The sequence below is a fragment of the Lampetra fluviatilis genome, chromosome 80 (genome assembly GCF_964198595.1).
Source record: "Lampetra fluviatilis chromosome 80, kcLamFluv1.1, whole genome shotgun sequence".
In the NCBI taxonomy this organism is placed as follows: Eukaryota; Metazoa; Chordata; class Hyperoartia; order Petromyzontiformes; family Petromyzontidae; genus Lampetra; species Lampetra fluviatilis.
Window position 1 is genome coordinate 813,126 of NC_136354.1, and position 22,472 is coordinate 835,597.

Here is a 22,472-nt window from a genome sequence, read left to right on the forward strand (position 1 = left end):
TACCGCCCCCTCGTGTCTCCCTCAGGCAGTTTGTCCGTTAGAGAGTCGGGGGGAGCATCTGGCGAAGGTGAGAAATGATCTGAGTCTGTGTGTGTGTGAGTATGTGTGTGTGTGAGTCTGTGTGTGTGTGAGTCTGTGTGTGAGTCTGTGTGTGTGTGTGTATGTGTGTGTGTGTCTGTGTGTGTGTGAGTATGTGTGTGTGTGAGTCTGTGTGTGTGTAAGTCTGTGTGTGTGTGAGTCTGTGTGTGTGTAAACACAAAGACGGCCGGGCGTGGTGCTGGCCACCCACCCCCTCGTGTGCCGTTCTGCCCTTCATAGGTGCTGCTGGCTAACAGCACTTGCCCCAACAGTCTATTTCAGCTATAAGGGGGATCTTTATCTTTGTTGTTAGTGGTGGTGGTGTTGTTGGTGGTGTTGATGGTGGTGGTATTGTTGGTGGTGTTGTTGATTGCGGTGGTGTTGTTGATTGCGGTGGTGTTGTTGGTGGTCGTGTTGGTGGTGGTGGTCTTGGTGGTGGTGTTGGTTGTGGTGGTGTTGATGGAGGTGATGTTGATGGGGGTGGTGTTGGTGATGTTTTTGGTTATGGTGTTGATGGTGGTGATAGTCTTGTTTGTGGTGGTGTTGCTGGTGGTATTGGTGTTGATGGTGGTGTTGATGGTGGTGTTGTTGATTGTACGATCCATCCTGGGTTTAACCAGGCTGGATTGTGTGAGGGGCTCACAAATGCTTGAAAGATCTGGAGACATTCCCACCAGTAAGCTCCTCCGGCAGGCAAGGCTGCATTGGCTGGGTCTTGTAGACCGCATACCCAAGCAGTTTCTTTTGGTTGCATTAAGGGGGCTAAACGGGCACGACATGGGCTGTCAAAAATATGGACTGATGCTGTATGGGAGGATGTGGAGCTGAGTGGACTTGCAGAAGACTGGTATCAGTGGTGTGGGTAGCATCCTTCACGAGGAAGCTCGTGAAGGATCCTACCGGGCAGTAGGAGGCAGTCGCCTTCCAACAACAACTGAGGACAGAGGAGTGACGCTCACAACGAGTAGCGGATAAAATTCAACAAGTTGGCACAGTTGGGGATACAGCTGGTGTATCTACCAGTCATCTCAGCCAACCTTTGGAACCTGGGTCTATCCCGTGACGTCTTGTCAGCCTTCGACACTTCACGTGGACTAAAAGTGCACCTGGCCCGGCACATGCGCCGTGGTGTCATCACCCCTACTTAGTGGCGAATGTCGGTTGTTGTTGTTTTTGTATTTCGTGTTGTGAGTGAGTGGTGATGATGTGAGTCTGTGTTGATGATGTGGGTTCATGGTGAGGATGTAAGCCCGCGTTGTGACTTGACTCATGTTGAGATCTGGGAGCACTCACGCCCCCTCGACTCTTTGTGATCATCGCCTTCGTCTCCTGCCCCGCACGCAGAGACCCGGACTGTACTAGAGACGCTGTGAGTTCTGTGCACCCTGCTCTGCAAGTTGCTGCCATGGAGGTACGTGTGGCTCTTCGACTCGTGTGGTGAAGTATTGATGGACGTGTGCTCTCCACTCTGCGTGTGGCTACCTGTTGCCTATCCATATACCTGAGTGTGCATCTACTTGCCTGCCTGAGTGTGTGTGCATCTATCAGAGTATCTCCCCTGAGATCCTGTCTGTGTACCTGCCTGTCTACATGTGAATAATCTACAGTACTGATAATTGGTTTTTTACCCTTCTATCTGGCAACAAAACTGACACCTTTTTACAAGGAGTCATGTTTGCATAGACCGCAATACCTGCAGTCATAATACAAACAAAAGAACATAACTCTGATAATGTGCACTGTCCTTGAAGTTTAATCAACTTCAAGGACAGAAGTTTAATCAACTTCAAGGACAGTGCACATTATCAGAGTTATGTTCTTTTGTTTGTATTATGACTGCAGGTATTGCGGTCTATGCAAACATGACTTCCTGTGTGTGTCCTCTAAATCCACACGTGTCTCATTGTAAATCCAAGTGTGACATCAGATATTGGCCAAATATCACAACGCTGAGAACTGACACAACATCTTGGCAGGACCCTCCTGATTGTGGAGCCCAGGATCTCAGAGATCCTGGCTCAGTGCTCGCCTCCTGCGCTTTCCCCAACATCTTGCTAAAGTTTACGTGGTGGACCTTTGTCTTTGTGTGTGTGTAGATGAGCCGAGCTGGAGAGGCGAGGAGTAAGGGCGAATCTTGCACCACGTGGAGTGCGCTGTCCTCAGAGGGCACCGCCTCCATCTGCAGCAAATCACCGCAAGGTAAGGACAGTAATGAGGGACGTCACAGAGGGCCATGGTGAATGGTGGAACATCACAATGGCCATGTTACATGGTGCATTTCACAGTGACCGTGATGCATTGGAGATTTCATAGCGGCCATGATGCATGGGTGATGTCCAGGTAGCCAAGTTGCATGAGGGACTTCATGTTGGCAGTGTTGCATGCGGGACTTAATGGTAGCCATGTTGCATGGGGGACTGCATCACATGGTGGCCATGTTGCATGGGGATGATTATCTGTGCTCTGGCCTCAGCACATCACACGCTTTCAGATGCACTTCCGATATTAGGAAGCCAAATTTCGATTTAAAGCTTTCGTGACTGCAGGGATTCATCTTCTTGGTTCTTTCGGTTTTATTATGTTTTATTTTTATTATTTTATTACTTCCCTTCTACGTGACTTTACCGAAAGAACCAAGAAGATGATTAGGAAGCCACTGGAGCTATACACTTTCAAATCATCTAGATTGAAAACTACTTTCTTTAGAACTTTTCATGTTTAGTTTATTGCCCTCCCCCTGCGTATCCATTTGGCACCATTGGCTACGTACGGTGCAAAAGAAGTTCAACATACATACAGACATAACTGGTATTGGCCAAAACATCCCAATCCTGTAATTGTTTCCTACAAATTGCTCAACTTTGGGATCACACAGCTGTTGTCGTTATTCTCATGTCTGCAGAAATCATGGCTCTCTTTGGCCCTCACTTGACCCACCGTGAGAAGCTAGAACTCGCAGCCATGCAGGAAGTGTGGTACTTTGCACTCTACAACAAATCTGAGGGATGCAACAATGATGGATACGACGACCAAGAACGAAATTACATTCTGGTGAGGCTCGCAACAAAACACCGGCTGTGGGGGCGGTCACAGGGCCCATCGGTAGCGGGGTTTGTGGCTTCTTGTCATTGCACCTGAAGTACCAACCAAGGCTATCACACACACCAATGCACTTCAGAATCAGGATTTTTTTTTTTATCGCGAGTAAATCCCATTGAGCTAAGAAGCTCTATTTTGAAGGGTGACTCAGCCAGCAGACATCAGAACATTCCACAATGACAGATTTAAATAAAGGATTTAAAAACAAAGATTTTTCACTATAAATCCTTTATGTGCATGGCATCGGTTTTATTTTATTATTCATTTCTGTTTTTCTTGAGTAAGAGTTTCATTTTTATCACATTGGTATTTTAAATTAAATATGAAAAAAAAAAATCCCTAAAAAGTGGAAAATTTAGGAAAAAAAATTTCACGAAAATAAATTGTCACGCACAACGAGTCTGTGTGCAACATGTCAGCTCGATTGGATCACGGCAAGTGGGTTAAAATACGACCGAAAGATTTGCACGGTCGTAAGCGCGCAAGCAAGCAAGTGAACTTAATATAAAGGATTTCAAAAACGTAATCATTACAGAAAATATATTAGAAAATTACATTCTCACTTAAATCTTGACTTAAAGCTTTCGTGACTGCAAGAATTAATATTTTTTGGGTCTTTCGGTAAAGTCAAGTAGATAGGTTCAAATAAAATAACAAAAACTAAAACTACAACGTTTCATCTTCTTGGTTCTTTCGGTAAAGTCACGTAGAATGTAAACAATAAAAATAATAAAATAAAACATAATAAAAGAATTCTCAAGACGTTTCAGCTACAACGCAATCAGCCGTCTTGTGTTGTTGCCGAAACGTGAGAATAATTTTTTTATGTTTTATTTTATTATTTTTATTGTTTCCATTCTACGTAACTTTACCGAAAGAACCAAAAAGATGAATACCTGCAGTCACGAAAGCTTTAAATCGAAATACAACGTTTCAATCGCAACAAAATCGGTCGTCTTCAGGAAAAGGGGGGTTAGCTTCCAAAGGCAAACTGTTTATTAGGGTTTGAAATGGCCATAGCCCAAATGTCAGTAGCCAATATTAATGCAAGTGGTGGGCAGCCAACCCGACAGTTTCAGATCTGCCTTATGTTCGTGAACATAAGTCAAATCCGAAACTAGGTAGGATCTGAAACACGGTAGGACCAATACCTCAGCCGTGGCTGATCATTGTTTTAATGCGGTGGGCTCACACGAAATTTATTTCTCTAAGACGAAGGTACTTTGCAAACCCACTTGTCTATCAACAAAGATTCATTCATGAAGCCATCCATTTTTATCGACACAGACACAATTTAAACCGAGAAGATGGGTACAAACTGAGTAATCATTGGAAGGACGTTATCAACCAGTTTAAGTCAATACTGGCTATGATCTTCCCATCCTACCACCTTCTGATGATAGTCGTGCTTTATGCCCATTTCAAACTTGCGCTTTCACACTAACACAGCCACTTTGCGTGCCGACCCCTCGGTTGCGGCTATGCAATACCGTACCACGTCGTCGTCCACTCATTGACATGCAAATTTTTTCTCTGCCCCCTCCCTCTCTCGGCCCCAGCCCCCTCTCTATATTTAAGGCCTCGTCACAGAGACGATCCCTCTCTCTTTGTGCCGATACGTGTTCTCTCTCTGTGTGTGTCTGTGTGATGTCTGTCTGCTTATATGTCTGTCTATAGTTTTCTGGTTAGATTTTTGTTGCTATTTCTTTTATACCTGATGATGATTGCTTGTGTTGCAATCGAAACGTCGTAGTATGCTATTATTTAATTTATTATTTTATCTTTATACGTGACTTTACCGAAAGAAGCAAAGAATACTAATCTGTCATTAACATGATAATTTTCACCCGGAAACCCTTTGATTGTTTTTAGTTTTTTGTTATTTTTTTTCAATCTATGTACGTGTAAAAAGGAAATAATAAAATAATAAAAATAAAACATAATAAAATAATTCTCACGACGTTTCGGCCACAACGCAAGCAGCCGTCCTCAGGTGAAGAACAGGTCTGTCGGGGAGACAGCGTCTGAATGAACACCACCACGCTTGGCAGCGTATATTTAAGCTGGGTTGGAGGGGGAAGATCGCCTTGACAAAGGAATTTGCATATCCCAAAGAATATACATTCTCACTTCTTAAACTTTGTGATTTTAATTATATTCACTTTAAATGATTGTACCTTTTGTGCAGTTCCGGCATGAGCACCTCCGCTATCGCTATGAGGTGCTGAAGAAGATTGGAGAAGGAGGTCAAGGCCAGGTGATCCAATGCCTTGATCACAAAAGGAACATCCTGGTGGCCATCAAGATCCTGGTGTCACCATCGAGGTAAGACTTCAGAGCCGCGCCGTCACGAGGCCGATGTTGTTGTTAAGTCCGTTGCCACGGGCAGCCGTGCGATGCAGCGGTGACATTATTCTTTGGTTCTTTCGGTAAAGTCACGTATGAAGATAAAATAATAAATTAAATAATAGCATACTACGACGTTTCGATTGCAACCCAAGCAATCGTCATCAGGTATAAAAGAAATAGCAACAAAAATCTAACTAGAAAACTATAGACAGACACACAAGCAGACCGACATCACAAAGACACACAGAGAGAGAACACGTATCGGCAGAAAGAGAGAGGTCGTTTCTGTGACGAGGCCTTAAATATAGAGAGGGGGCGGGGGCGGAGATACGGAGGGGGCAGAGAAAAAATTAGCATGTCAATGAGTGGACGACGACGTGGTACGGTACGCAAGCTTGAAAATTACGAGAAAGACACACTAAAATTAAATAACCTAGTAAAATATCGAAATGTAATGTATTATTTTTATTATTTTATCTTTATACGTGACTTAACCGAAAGAACCAAAGAATAATTCCTGCAGTCACGAAAGCTCCAAAATTGGCAGTGATGACACTCGTGCATCAAAGCGAGAAGGGGGGCCTGGGTTCGACTCCTGATTCGGGTGCCCTCCTGTATGGAGTTTGCATGTTCTACCCCTGTTCTGCATCAGTTCCTTCTGGGTTCTCAGATTTTTCCTCCCTAAAGCTTAAAATACACACACACAGTGTAAACTAATATTGGGGCAAAACATCCCATTGCTGAAAGATTACCTGCACATTACGGTAATTCCTCATTTAATGCTGTAGATACATTCCTGAAAAGTTCCGCGTTCAGCAAAAAGATATTGAGCGAAAATAATTTTCCCATAAATAATGTAATAATAATGTTTGGCGAGATACAATGCACTCATACACCTTGAGATGACGAGACCAATAACTGAGGGTATGCCGTCACGTTACTTTATCATTGCGAGTAATGTATCATTGCAGCTCAAGAAAGTAGTTTGTTGTCGACCACTCACAGATCGTGTTATAACAGGCGTGTTCCGTGCTTTAACAGGCGTGTTCTACGTTATAACGAGAAGCGTTCCGTGTTGCAATGGGCGCGTTCGTGTTATTACGGGCACATTCCGCGTTATGCGAAAAGTGTTCCCGAATGGAAGAGGCACATTGAAGTGAAAATGCGTTGTGTTCATATTCTTGGGTTTTTTCGGTAAAGTCACGTCTATTCTTAGTCTTAAGCCTCACCTTACCATATTAATAAAAAGAGTGCCATACTTGGCCCTTCCCCTCTTCAACCATTATATATACGGAGTGGTAGCTCTTGTAATCTCTCATTTACTTGATACAGCTGTCGTGGCTGTGACGGTTCCACCTGAAGACGGAGGCTTGTGTTGCCTCCGAAACGTCGTGATTTTTATTTTATTTTTATTTTACTTTTATTAATTTAATTTTTTTACCTACATGACTTTACCGAAAAAACCTACGAATATGAATCCTTGCAGTTACGAAAGCTTCAAATCTAGAATTAATGCGTTGTGTTAACATGCGTTTGCATTTAGATTTCTCAAATGACCAATCCGATTTGAATGGTTCTTCACTTTCAAATCTTATTGGGTGCCCTACGCCGGCTCCTGCTCCCTCTGTGGGAGCTAATCACCAATGATAGTCAAGTGTGCTACTGGAACTCCTGGTGCTGTTAGACCTGGTGAATTCATATTGAATTATTTTATTCTGAGTAGAATTTGGCTCTGGATATCCCTAAAGCAAATGTAGGCTCTTCATTTGTGAACTTCCTCTGTGCAGCTCCAAGCAGGAAACATACCAGAAGATGGAGCTCCAGATAGCTCTGGAACTTCAGGGCGAGGGCAGTGATGAAGATTTCAACGTCATCGAAGTCCTGAACAGATTTCATTTCAGAGGACACTACTGTATCGTCATGGAGCTGTTGAAGTATGTAGCTCATGCCCCCCCCCCCCCCCTCCGCCAATAGCGTGGTCAACTAACTTAAAAAACTTTCGTTATTTTTTAGAAGCGACCAGACCACAAATAAAAGCTTAACAAAGTAGCATTTTTCTTCTTGGTTCTTTCGGTAAAGTCACGTAGAATGGAAATAATAAAATAATAAAAATAAAACATTATAAAATAATTCTCACGACGTTTCGGCCACAACGCAAGTAGCCATCCTCAGGTGAAGAACAGGTCTGTCGGGGAGACAGTCTGTCTTCCCGACAGACCTGTTCTTCTGTCTTCCCGACAGACCTGTTCTTCACCTGAGGACGGCTACTTGCGTTGTGGCCGAAACGTCGTGAGAATTATTTTATTATGTTTTATTTTTATTATTTTATTACTTCCCTTCTACGTGACTTTACCGAAAGAACCAAGAAGATGAATCCCTGCAGTCACGAAAGCTTTAAATCTAAAAGTAGCATTTTGATTATAAATGTGGAGGGGAAAACCAGTGGAAACACAGAAAAATTCACATGCCCACGGGGAGAACATGCAATCTCCAAATCTACAGGCATCACGGTCGGGATCAAACCTAGGACCTCCTCCATACCAGGCGGGGGAGATGTCATCTCGCCACCGCGGCAAGCTGTTAATTCTTAATTGTGGAGCTTTCGTGACTGCAGGAATTACTCTTTGGTTCTTTCGGTAAAGTCACGTATAAAGATAAAATAATAAATTAAATAATAGCATACGACATTTTGATTGCAACACAAGCAATCATCATCAGGTATAAATGAAATAGCAACAAAAATCTAACCAGAAAACTATAGACAGACATATAAGCAGACAGATATCACCAAGATACATATGTCTGTCTATAGTTTTCTGGTTAGATTTTTGTTGCTATTTCATTTATACCTGATGATGATTGCTTGTGTTGCAATCGAAACGTCGTATGCTATTATTTAATTTATTATTTTATCTTTATACGTGACTTTACCGAAAGAACCAAAGAGTAAGCTGTTAATGTTGAGATGCCCACGCCACCCATGCATTGTAATCCTGTGGAGCTGCCATGTGCCACGGGTGCATTGGAGGCCACTTGTCTTTTCTCCATTAGCCCTGCCACTTTCACCAACCCACGCCTCCACTCAATCAGCAGGGTGGCTGCATGGCAGTGGTGATGCTCGTGCCTCTCGGCGAAAATCCCGAGCTTCTGTTCTGTGTGGAGTTTTTATCTTCTCCCAATGGATAACCCTCCACCACCCGGCAACAAAGCCAATGAAATCAAGTTGTCAAGTGGGCAGATATGCCAACTGATTTGGTTTATGGGTAAATTGACGACCTCAACCCACACGGAACTATAACTCTTAATATTGGTCATAAATGTGCACGTGAACGTACAATATGAACATGATTATCGTTTACACCATGGGAACCTCATTTGCCAGTAAAAATATGATAATTGGTTCTTTACCCTTCTATCTGGCAACAAAACTGACACCTTTTTACAAGGAGTCATATTTGCATAGACCGCAATACCTGCCGTCATAATACAAACAAAAGACATAACTTTTGTTTGTATTATGACTGCAGCCAAAGACGTAACTTTTGTTTGTATTATGACTGCAGGTATTGCGGTCTATGCAACCATGACTCCTTGTAAAAAGTTGTCAGTTTTGTTGCCAGATAGAAGGGTAAAAAACCAATTATCATGATTATCGTTATCAGAATCAGTGCAGCATTGTAGGGGATGGTACTGATGCCGTGTTTTTGTTGCTGCTTCTGCCTCTCTCACAGGGAGAGCCTTCATGAAGTGATTAGAAATGCGGGGCTCCGACGGTTGGACATGGCGATGGTGAAAACCTACACCAGGGGCATCCTCAAGTTCTTGCGCCACATACATTCCAGGAAAATCGTCCACGCGGACATCAAGCCAGTGAGTGGACACAGCGTTCAGCTTTCACTTTGGTGCAGAGGTGTATCACTCTTTGGTTCTTTCGGTAAAGTCACGTATAAAGATAAAATAATAAATTAAATAATAGCATACGACGACGTTTCGATTGCAACACAAGCAATCATCATCAGGTATAAAAGAAATAGCAACAAAAATCTAACCAGAAAACTATAGACAGACATATAAGCAGACAGATATCGCAAAGATACATAGAGAGAGAACACACATCGGCACACAGAGAGAGAACGTCTCTGTGACGAGGCCTTAAATAGAGAGAGGGGGGTGGGGGCGGAGAGAGGGAGGGGATAGAGAAAAAATTTGCATGTCAATGAGTAGGACGACGGTTGACAAAGTACGCAAGCTTTATACGTGACTTTACCGAAAGAACCAAAGAGTAATTCCTGCAGTCACGAAAGCTACAAATTAAGATTGCAGAGGTGTATCTTTATTGGGGACTCGTTCCACAGAGAAAACCGGCCATGTTGGTCACAGGGTCGATATGTAAGCTCTGCCCATCTCACTGGAAGGAGGCAGGGCCATGCTCCTCTGGTGAATGTGATCTGGTATGAATTAAACTATCGTGTAGAGTCGTGTCGCTCTTGGGGACTCACCAGAGAGAAAACCGGCAACGTTGATCAGCATTGCCCCAAACCCTGGGAGACATGAAACAGAGTCAAAAATACATTTTTTCAAAACGTGCGAAATGTGCATTTTGGCCTGACAACTGCTCGTTATCGAATTCCAATCTGCAAATTAAAAACGCCCAAAGACAAAGGTGCAGTGGAAAGCGTCACGGAATCCGTGCACTCTCTTGTGCGTGGCTTTTTGTCTCTAACTCGTTAACGGGCACTCATCCAGCTGTGAGCTCCATGCAGCTCTCCTGTTGGAGCAACGGCAATCGGTTGTCAATAGAGCCACCCCCCTTCACTTTGATGGTGCCTGAGAGTGCGTTGAACGTGACACGCCTCTACTCACATCTACAATTTTGACATATTTGAAAGGGGCAACGCCCAGTGACAGCTGTCAGAAAACAGTGAATATTGCTCTTGACTGACGCTTGTCGACAGGGCTATGCCTCATCTAGTTCCCCTGTTTAGCGTGTGTCGTGGTATGTGATTGATCCACTGCTTGCTGAATGATATTGGCATAACCTCTGAGTTTGAATTCATTCTACCCCTCTTCCAGGAAAATGTTCTCGTCAAAGACACCATGACTGGCACCGTGAGGATCACGGACTTTGGCACGAGCTTTTTCGTGGAAAGTCAACGTGAGTGACCTCACCTGGGTGTGTGAGTGTCTGCGTGTGGGTGTCTGTATGGCTGTTCTTATGCATGGGTCTCTCTGCGTCCGTGTGAGTGTCTATATGTCAGTGTCTGTCTGAGTGTGTCTGTGTGTCAGTGTCTGAGTGTCTGTACATGTGACTGTTTATGTGCATGATGATGATGCTGTTTAAGACACAGTGTGTACACACGCACATATGTTTGTTGTCCTTGTGATTTTTGTACAGCTATGAATGTTGGTGGCACTCTAGAATACTTGGCTCCGGAGCTGTTGCTGGGCTATAGCTTGACATGTGGAGTGGATATGTGGGCGCTGGGCTGCACGGTGGCGGAGTTGGCGACGGGCAGGGAATTATTCCGGTCCAACAGCCACGAAGATCACCTCCCGCGCTGCATAGAGGTATTTCCCACACGGCGTCTGTCCGCTCGTGATCCCCCTCTCTTTCCTTGGAGTCGTGGGCTATGGGGGTGGCAGGAGGGGGGGTGGCCAATTGGTGATCTGTGAATAACGGCCGTCGTATGTTGCGTGTACACGTGTGTGTCTTGTTTGTGTGGGAGAGCGGTAGTGTAGCGGTCAGCCTGCTGTGCTAGAAACTGAGGTTGATTCCAGCTCATGGGCAACACCAGTGACGATTGTCTGAACTGGTCCTGGGCCTCCTCTAGTTCGAGTCAGCCTCAACTGAGTACCAGGTGGAGTGTGTAAAGTACCTGGGTCAATTCTAGATTTGAAGCTTTCGTGACTGCAAGAATTCATATTCTTAGGTTTTTTCAGTAAAGTCACGTAGGTAAAAAATAAAAAATTAATAAAAGTAAAATTAAAATAAAATAAAAATCACGACGTTTCGGAGGCAACACAAGCCTCCATCTTCAGGTGGAACATTTACAGCACGATAGCTGTAGCAAGTGAGAGAAATTCCAAGAAACAGTCCTTGTATATATACTGGTTGAAGGTGGGAGGAGCCAAGGTAGGCCCTGAATATTATTTGTGTGAGGTTCGGTGCGGCTGAAGCACGCTGTTAGGAATGAGCCTTTGTTGTGTAAACTAGGTGCGGATGATGTAAAGGTGCGTGTAAAATGGACTGAGCCTTTTTGTTATGTAGAGATGATGCGGATGAAATCAGCCGCCACTCCTGTCTCTGTGTGCCACAGTGCTGGCCCTCAACAAACGCTGCTAATTTTGCTACTCGATCTGACAGCACTTGCCCCTATCAGACCTCAAGACCATTTGGAGAGGAATTTCACTGAGGAAAGACGCTCGACTCCTCGCTCTGCAGATTACCCTTCTGCTAGACCCAGCCTTGGCGAGCACGATTGCGTGGCGACTGGGAGAGTTTGTGGCGATCTCTTCAGACGGGTTACAGGGACATCGATACGCCGTGCATCAACAAGTAAGTGACTTTGTTAGTGGATACACTGGTAATCGTGTGTCGTCCGACTTACGAGACGTTACTGTGTCTCGGTTAGACGGTAGTGAGAGTTTGCTTTTTGGCGATTTGAGCCAGACATCCACGCAGCTTAAAGGGTACCTTTAACTCTCAACAACACCCGCGACTGTTCCTCTGCTCTGAAGAATCAGTCACATGGAGCAGATAAACTCTCCACAGCGCCACGCACACACGGTTAAGAAGCCATTCAATTTCTCTGCGTGTGGGAAGTCATTTTCACTGAAATAAACTCTTAACCGTCACCAGAAAACACACACGGGCGAGAAGCCGTTCAATTGCTCTGTGTGTGGGAAGTCATTTTCACGGTAATCAACTCTTAACAGTCACCATAAAACACACACGGGCGAGAAGCCGTTCAAGTGCTCTGTGTGTGGGAAGGCATTTGCAGATTTATCAACTCGTCGCAATCACCAGAAAACACACACGGGCGAGAAGCCGTTCAATTGCTCTGTGTGTGGGAAGTCATTTTCATGGAAATCAACTCTTAACAGTCACCAGAAAACACACACGGGCGAGAAGCCATTCAAGTGCTCTGTGTGTGGGAAGTCATTTTCACGGAAATCAACTTTTAACCGTCACCAGAAAACACACACGGGCGAGAAGCCATTCAAGTGCTCTGAGTGTGGGAAGTCATTTTCACAGAAATCAACTCTTAACAGTCACCAAGAAACACACACGGGCGAGAAGCCATTCAATTGCGCTGTGTGCGGGAAGGCATTTGCAAGGAAGTCAGATCTTCACACGGTCATCACCCCGAAACAAGCATGAGAAGATCAGCAATGATAGGGAAGTGAAATCAAAAGGTGAAATACAAAGTGCTGCAATTAGTCCTGAAAAAAATGAATCTTTCGAACCTATGCAGGTGGATCCTGAGAGATGCGTTGATGTAGCGGATGTAATGAGTCCTGACGACAATTCCTATTTTGACCCCATGAGAAATGGCTGCTGGAGTGGCTGGATAATCAAAGTAATGAGTACTTCTGTTAAAGTCCTGGAATGTGCACGTTTGTGTCTCTGTTGGATCAATTTATTAGGTGCAATTGATTATATTAGTGATTTCCAGCACTACTCCAAGCTAGTGTAATTATTTCAACAAAACCGTTTGATTGTTCTGTGCGTTGGAAGCATTTTCACAGTCATCAACACTTCAAAGGCATCATCAAGCAAAGAGTAAAAATGTTGTCATGAGTCCTAAACGAAATTCCTCTTTCGACCCCATGCAGTTGCATCCTGAGAGATGGCTTGATGTAGTGGAGTGGCTGGAGAGTCATATTCGTGTCTATTATATATTTTTTCGGTGATTTCTAGGACTTCAAGCTAGAGTGATGTTGTGCATGCTCTATAATGTGTTCAGATGAATGTCTTCCTTTTAAGTTCCAGAAGTGTTCACTGATTTCAGAATGACAACAATTTTATACTTCGATAGATACATTGCTTCGTCTCGTCGTTGGATCATCGGGGCTGTTAAATGTGTGCTGTTTATTGTAGAAGGTGGCATGTGTTGTCATCTTCTCACAACAATTTTAAACTATGGACGAATGGCTTCAAGCGAAAAGGACGTCAAAGGGGAAATCGACGTTTACGTGTTTGATTTTAAGAATATATTTTAACTGTTTGAGCATGCGTATTAATAAAGATTTCGATACGAGTATTAACGTGAGTTTTCTTGCAGATTAATAAGGACCTGATTTGTTTTTAAAGATGACTGATCGTACGTTATTGCGACCATATCTTTCCTTTAAAATAACACGGACGAGTAGACATACACACACGAGAGTGCATCCAAACGCGACTGTATATACAGCGGTGTGCATTCACACACGAGTGTGCATGTGTATCTACGAGTTTTAACGTTAATATACTTGCAGAACAATAAAGACCTGCTATGTTAAAGATGACTGATCGTTCCTTATTGCTACAATGTTCATAGCGAACACGTGTGGAGGCGAGTTTCAGGTGAAGCATCTCCATCACACAAGTTTACCCTTACCTGGCAGCATCGTGGCAGTCCGCTGGTCACACTCACTACGTCACACTCACGAGCTGTAGGGGCGGGGCTCTGTCTGCTCAGTGGCGCTGTTTTCATTCATTTAGCACCACGAGCGGGGAGTCTCATCCCTGTAGTTCCATGTTGAGGTGGCGCATTCCTACCACGTTGCCCCTCAATTCTTTGTACGACACAATATAAAAATAATGTGTTTGTTCCAATACATAATCATACACGAGTACACATATACACCCCCATGTACACACCCACACACGAGTGGACATACACAGCGCGGTAGAAACATACACGAATGTGCATACACACTGCTTCATACATACACACACGGGTGCACATGCATACAAGTGCGCATACACACACGAGTGTACATACACAGCAGTGTACGTACAAAAACAGTAGTATACTTGGATAGCGGAATTTTGTGATTATTTTCACAGTTTAAGCTGACGATATGAATCTTAGATGCCCCACAACACTGAAGTACGTTATGCTAATGACAGAAAAGCATGCAATTCTAATTAAGTTTCTGTTTCAACTGCAAACGCTTGGAATTATTTATTTCTTGCTACCCCTATCCCCTCCTTTTGATGCTGCTAATCCTGCATAATGCACGGGCATAAGTAGTGTAATAATTCTCCGGAGACGGATTCGGAATCGGTCCTCTTTATTTTCACTTCACGGTACACTTGCTCCCACACGCTCCGTTGCTGGCAGACAACGTAGTGGCGGCGGACTCCCACCAGCTCCCACCGCGCACGTGGCACCCGGAGCCCCGTTCGCGCGTGGCTCTCGCCCCCGTTCAGTTCCCAGTCTCTCCCTCGATCCTTCCTCTCTCTCCCTCTTAATCCCTTCGTCACGTGGTCCTCCCAGCCAATCCTCCATGGGCAATCTCGACCGTTCTCGATGGTTCCCTGTCAATCCCGGGACCACGCCTCTTACCCGGATCCCCATTGGCTGGGGCCCCAAATGGCTGGGCCAATCACTCCTGATGACATGCCGTGATCACGCCGGCCCCACACTCCCTATCTCGACCCTTATTGGCTACAAGCAGGACCGGCAAGCCAATCCCCCACGTGAACCCACGATAGCTGTTATTACAGTAGTACTAATCACATACCTGCATTTCCCATATCCCCTCCCTTTGATGCTGCTAATCCTGCATAATGCACGGGCATAAGTAGTACTAATCACATACCTGCATTTCTCATATCCCCTCCCTTTGATGCTGCTAATCCTGCATAATGCACGGGCATGAGTAGTACTAATCACATACCTGCATTTCCCATATCCCCTCACTTTGATGCTGCTAATCCTGCATAATGCACGGGCATAAGTAATACTAATCACATACCTGCATTTCCCCTAAATATGCTAAATTCCTCTTGATTTGCAAATTATTTTGTCAAGGCGCCCTTCCCCCCTTTCCAACCCAGCTTAAATATACGCTCCAAGCATGGTGCTGTTTCATTCAGACGCTGTCTCCCCGACAGACCTGTTCTTCACCTGAGGACGGCTGCGTGCGTTGTGGCCGAAACGTCGTGAGAATTATTTTATTACGTTTATTTTTTTATTCTTTCCCTTCTACGTGACTTTACCGAAAGAACCAAGAAGATGAATCTCTGCAGTCACGAAAGCTTTCAATCGAAATCGTTGTTACTGCTCAGAGACCCGGCATCTCGTCTGGCGGCCGCCCGCAAGCGTACGTCCCCTTACTTCCAGACCTTCGCCGTGGTCGACTCGCAGCGCCAGCGCCCCGAGCCGGCCTCCCTGAGCTCGCGGGAGGATCTCGACCTTATTACAGTTGGCCAACTCGGAATTGGAGCTGGGGCAAACGTCTCCAAGTCAGCAGCCTCTCACCACCGGTGTGACGGTTCAGAACTGGTTTCTACTGCATTGCACACAATACCCGCTTGACCACTTGATGTCCGATCACGGCCACGATGCACCACTCCGCTACTGCTTACACAATCATCTGGCTCGACCACCTCTATCCAATCAGAGCGGTCTACATCGGCCGCTTGTACTGCCACCCATGCACCCACCACTCGCTCTGCCTGCCTGTCGATTGCCTTCAACCCAATGGCTTTGAATACACCACCCAATTTCATTGGCTCTGGGAGAGTAAGCAGACCTCGGTTTAGTGCTTAGATGGGAGACTCCCTGGGAATACCGGGTGTTGTGGGCTTAGGCCACAAGGTGACTAGTCGAAGGTGTACATGAATGGATTCTTGATTCCATCTATCCTTGTCATTGAGGTGCATCCTCGTCGTATTCATGACATTCTACTTGGTACCGTTTCCTCCCACATGCACAACTAAATGCAATTGGCCAAACATTCCAATGTAGCAGGAGCCTCCTGATAATGTCTTGAGACTCAGTAAGGCTCTCCTGCTTGGTTTACACCACGCGAACGACTGCGGCTGTTTATCGCGCAGCTCCCCCTGCGACGATCCCCTCCACGCTGTCCGTGGCTCCCCCTCTCACCGCAGCCTTGCCCAACCGCAAGGTGAGCTGTTCGACTGCTGCCAGTAGTTGGTCAGCCATCCCATCACCTCGCTCCACCCCTCCATGATTTGTAGCTGCTGTCGGTCGCCTGCACCCCCCCTCCCCTAGTTGCCACCGCAGCTTCCTCTTCACTTAGAGGGTTGTTGACCAGGACCCCGCCTCCCGGGGCTGACTGAAGGAAGGTCTCCCCCTCGTCCTTTCCTTTGTCAAAGGTCGTCTCGGGTGGGTTCTTCCCTCGGTTATACCGTGACATGATGGTACCCCACTTCTGACACCAGTTGTAATGACACCAGGAGACACGTTTCTTGTCGGTGATCTTCATTGAAGGCACGAACACTTGACAGGCGAATACCCCGGCTTCAGCAGCCCCGAGCCTCTCGTTTTCGACACGTTTTATCCTATGCGTGGCCATCCCTTAACCTGTGACCACGCCCCCTCTCTAGAACCTTCTCGATGGCTCTTGGTCCCTGATCCACACCTGCTCCCTTCTGTCACTTGGCCACAGCCTTATTCTCGATCCTTCTCATAGACCGCAGATCGTTCACCCTGTCTATTCATTAACCTGTAATTACCCATTGTGGCCCCTAGTCTCTTCCATTGCTAATTCCCCTGTCATTACCCCCTGTGACCGCTAGTCCCCTGTACTGCATTTACACATGCACCCATCCACCCAATCACTAAAAAACTCACCAACTCAATCATCCACTCACTGATCCATTCACTCACCGACTCACTCAGAAATTCACTGACCAACCCACTCATTCACATCCACTCTCTCAGGTACTCATTTGAAACTGGTGTTGACTGTGAGAGGGAATCAAGCCTGGGTCACCAGGCTCGTAGCGCAGCACACTCACCGCTACACTACACTCGTTCGCACAAACTTACTCTCACAAACTGACTTGCGCACACAAACTCACTCGCACACGCAAACTCTCTCACAAACTCACACACAAAGACATACATTCCATGTATGGGATTCATTGTATAGCCTGAAGAGACTGTTGAGGTAAGTGCTGTTAGCAATCACCTATGAAGACCGAATCAGCACACTAAGGGGTGAGTAGGTTTCGATTTAAAGCTTTCGTGACTGCAGGGATTCATCTTCTTGGTTCTTTCGGTAAAGTCACGTAGAAGGGAAGTAAAAAATAATAACAAAACAATTCTCACGACGTTTCGGCCACAACGCAAGCAGCCGTCCTCAGGTGAAGAACAGGTCTGTCGGAAAGACAGCGTCATTCAGACGCTGTCGCCTCGACAGACCTGGTTTTCTCCTGAGGACGGCTGCTTGCGTTGTGGCCGAAACGTCGTGAGAATTGTTTTATTATGTTTCATTTTTATTATTTTATTACTTCCCTTCTACGTGACTTTACCGAAAGAACTAAGAAGAGTGAGTAGGTGGCTTTAGAGTTCAGTTGTATTCACTGGGTCTCCCGTAGGGTTCAGTGTTACTCACTGGGTCTCCTATATAGGGTTCAGTGTTACTCACTGACACTCCAATAGGGTTCGGTGTTACTCACTGGAGCTTCCATAGAGTTCAGAATTCGTCACTGACGCTCCCTTCGGGTTCAATGTTACTCACTGACACTTCCATAGGGTTCAGTGTTACTCACTGGAGCTCGTTTAAGGTTTCTGTGTTACTGGAGCTCCCTTAGGGTTCAGTGTTACTCACTGGTGTTCCCTTAGGGTTCAGTGTTACTCACTGAGGCTCCCATAAGGTTCCCATAGGGTTAATTGTTCATCACTGGGTGTTCCATAGGGTTGTTGTCACATTCTAAGTACAAGTACATATTTTTGTTATCAAATTACAAGTAGAAGTTATTATCGTTACTATCAAGTTACAAGTAAAATGATTATTATGTCGTAAGTAGAAGTAATTATTGTCACGTTACAAATAGAAATGAGTATTATTGTTATCACTTTATAAATTATTATTGTTCTTATCATTCACACAGTGCTAGATTACAGGCACACTCCTGTAATCTGGCACTGTGGAAGGTAGAGAGGGTTGGTGGATCCCCGCACAGTGAATGTTGTGAAACCCTCTTCCCTTGGGCGTCTAGGTGCCATCACCTGTCTCGCCAGGAGAAGACAGTACAGCAAGTGGGATGGTCGCCATCTTCACCTATACGGTTTACAGTGTTTCTCCATCGTAAGTGTGGAGTTTCTCCGGGTGCTCCGGTTTCCCCCCCACTTGTGTAAGCGCTCGTCATTCATTTGGCGAAATATATTAAAATAAAAACTCAATTCAGAACCTTACTATGACTCAGTGTGGCTTTCCTGGAATAAGTCTATTATTATAAAACATTACAGGAACTTAATATTCAATTCTGATTCCGCAACCCTCAATGCCCTTTTAAAGTTCAATTTGTGCATGTCTAAAGACATGATGACACCTGCTGGTTAGAAAAGGGAAGCACGGGTACAGGCACCGCTGTAGCAACATCCAATCTGAAAGGGAGAGGTATCTGGGCCAAAGGTAATGGGTGGGGCTGGCCGGAATGCTCCGGGAACCCGCTCGAAGGCTCCACGATAGGGCGTGGCCAGAGGCGGAGCCTAGCCGCGCTTGCGTCGATATAAGCGGGGCGGAGGAGGGCTCGGGGGTTCGTGTGTGGAGTCTTGGGTCCGGACTGCGTCGCTGCTCGCCGTCATCTCTCCATCGTCCGACCACGTGGAAGATCTCCTGCGGCTTCCATCGCCCTCCCCGACTCGCCGTCAACCAGTGCTGTGGCCGAGTGCGGATGGTGGAACCACGCTCAGTGATCGACCGTGTGTGTGTAGCCCGTAGAGACGCTAACATCCAGTGTTGCGAGAGATAAGCTGTTGTGCCCGTATATGAATGAAAGAAGTACCCTCTACACGACGTGTTGCGGAAGTCGCTCATTATGCATGCAAGACTCACACAAACATCCATACTCAGAGACCCATAGATTCCAACAGACATCCATAGACTCCAACACACACACACACATAGACTCACACAGCGACCTTATTAGGCTCACACAGAGACCCATAGCCTCACACAGAGATCCATACATTCAAAGAGACCCAAAAACTCACACCGAAATCCATAGATTCGTACAGAGGCCAATGAGATTAAAAATAAAAAAAGTATTTATTTTGTACTGAAGGACGAGCAATAAATATATTTTTCACAGATGTGCAGTCAGGCGGGTCAAAATTTAACAACAAAAATAGAATACAAAACACGACAGGAGAGGTAAACAAATTATTTACATATATACAAATGAAACTAAACAATGTTTTATCTTACCACGGCTAAACCTCGAAACACTTAACCCTCTAAACCTACAAACCTCTAAACCCATAACCTTCAAAACCATAAAACTCTACCCTTAACCCTCTCATCCTCAAAACCGTAACGTTCTAAAACTCTCAATTCCTAACCTAAATCCCAAACCATCTAAACCCCAACCCTCTTAAACACCTAACCTTCTAAACCCCTAACTCTCTAAACCCGTATACCCTAACATACCAACCCTCTTAACATCTAACTCTTTAAACCCTCTAAACACCTAACCCTCTAATCCCATAATAAAGGGTTTTGGGGGTAAGTTCATGTAAATGTCAATGCGTCATTACACCCGCCACCACCCGACAGCCAATTAATACATTTTATCACGTGACCAAAAAATGCCAATTTGTTTCTACTTTAGGACACCGCTGTGTTGGAGACTAACAAAAAACACCTTTTATTACAGATAATATTAAGTGTAGGTGTTAAACCCTCTCATCCCTGGCCCTCTAACCCCTTAACCCTTGAAAATCCTCAAATCCATAACCTTCTAAATCCCGAAATCTCTAAACTCCTAAACCCATAACCTTATAAACGACTAAACTCCTAAACCTCTAACAATCGAAATCCATAAACCCTCGACACCTCTAAACACCTAACTTTCTAAACCCCCTAACCATCTAAAACACGAACCCTCAAAACACCAAACCCTCTAAACCCCTTTACCCTGAAAACTCTAACCCTGTAAACCCCTAACCCTCTAAACCCCGAACCATCTAAACCCCTAACTCTTTCAACCCCTAACCTTATAAACCTTTAAAAACCAACCTTCTAAACCCTCTAAACACCTAACCATCTAAACCCCTAACCTTATAAACTCTAACCTTCTAAAACGCTAAATCCCCAACCTAAATCCCAACCCATCTAAACTCCAATCCTCTAAACCAGGGGTCCCCAACCTCTGGGCCACGGACCGCTACCGGTCTGAGGCATGTTAGGAACCGGGCCGCACAGCAGTCGGTGAGCGGTGGGCGAGGGAGCGAAGCTTCATCTGTATTTACAGCCGCTCCTCATCACTCGCATTACTGTCTGAGCTCTGCCTCCTGTCAGATCAGCGGCGGCATTAGATTATCATAGGAGCGCGAACCCTACTGTAAACTGCGCATGCGAGGGATCTAGGTTGCACACTCATGAGAAGTCAGAATCTGACACTTATTTAAGTCCGCGCATGGCCCGCCCACTTCCGTCTGCGCCTCTTTCCCGCACTGCGCAGTTTTGGTAAGCTCACAAGCTAACCCTAGCCAAAATGAGTAAAAAACAAACATCGCTGCAGAGCTTCTTTGAAAAGGGGGAAAGACCCAATGGTGACCCCCCCCCCTCCAGTCCGTGAAAAAATTACCTTCCACGAAACCGGACCCTGGTACCAAAAAGGTTGACGACCGCTCCTCTTAACCACTCACCCTCTAAACCCCAAAACCACTAAAACCATAACCCTTTACAACCCTAACCCTCTCATACCATAATAAAGGCTTGTTGGGTTAGATTGTGTAAATATAAATGTGTCGTTAAACCCGCCACCATCCGACAGCCAATTAGTGAATCTTGATTTGAAGCTTTCGTGGCTGCAGGAATCCATACTCTTTGGTTCTTTCGGTAAAGTCACGTAGGTAGAAATAAAATAAATCACGACGTTTCGATCGCAACACAAGCGGTCGTCATCAGGCAAAGGAGTCAGCCTCTAAAGGCAAACAGTTTATAAGGGTTGGGGATGGGCGTAGCCCAAGTGTACCGACAGCACCAGGAGCATGGGCGGTGCACGAGTGCCAATGCAGCAACAATGCCAATGCAGCAACAATCCCAATGCAGCAACAATGCCAATGCAGCAACAATGTCAATGCAGCAACAATGTCAATGCAGCAACAATGCCAATGCAGCAACAATGCCAATGCAGCAACAATGTCAATGCAGCAACAATGCCAATGCAGCAACAATGTCAATGCAGCAACAATGCCAATGCAGAAACAATGCCCATGCAGCGACAATGCAGCAACAATGCCAATGCAGCAACAATGTCAATGCAGCAACAATGCCAATGCAGAAACAATGCCAATGCAGAAACAATGCCCATGCAGCAACAATGCCAATGCAGTGGGTGAGAGAGCTGCCGTGGCAAGAGGTTATATAGGTAAGAAAGGGGGGGAGGAGCAAGGGGGGAGAGAGAGAGGGGGGGAAGTGGGGTAGGGGGATGGGGCTGCGTGAGCGCTAAGGGAATAGAGGACATGAAGCCTGGGGGGGGGGGGGGGAGTGGGCGGGGATGCAAGTGGGAGGCTGGGAACGCTGGGGATGAGGGGGGGAATTAACTCGGAAAAATAGACTAGTACCCGGCAGATATGATGGAACAACCATAAATAGTAAAGGTTTTACCTGGTTAATAACATCCTTCCAATGATTGCTCAATTTGTATCCATCTTCTCGGTTGAAGTTATGTCTATATTTATATATCTGAATGGCTTCATGAACAAACCTTTGAAAAAAACTATATCATGCGAGCCCACAGCGTTATAAAA

At 45.4% G+C, this 22,472-nt stretch overlaps 1 long non-coding RNA gene and 1 pseudogene across 1 annotated transcript; one reads left to right on the top strand and one right to left on the bottom strand.

The window, feature by feature from the left end:
* LOC144953664 (uncharacterized) overlaps positions 1-22,472 on the bottom strand; it is a 564,993-nt pseudogene that overhangs the window by 286,173 nt on the left and 256,348 nt on the right.
* Positions 1,418-3,038, top strand: LOC144953651 (uncharacterized). The gene is made up of 3 exons (XR_013640873.1): positions 1,418-1,489; positions 2,175-2,277; positions 2,981-3,038. It is a non-coding gene; the product is annotated as an uncharacterized LOC144953651 (long non-coding RNA).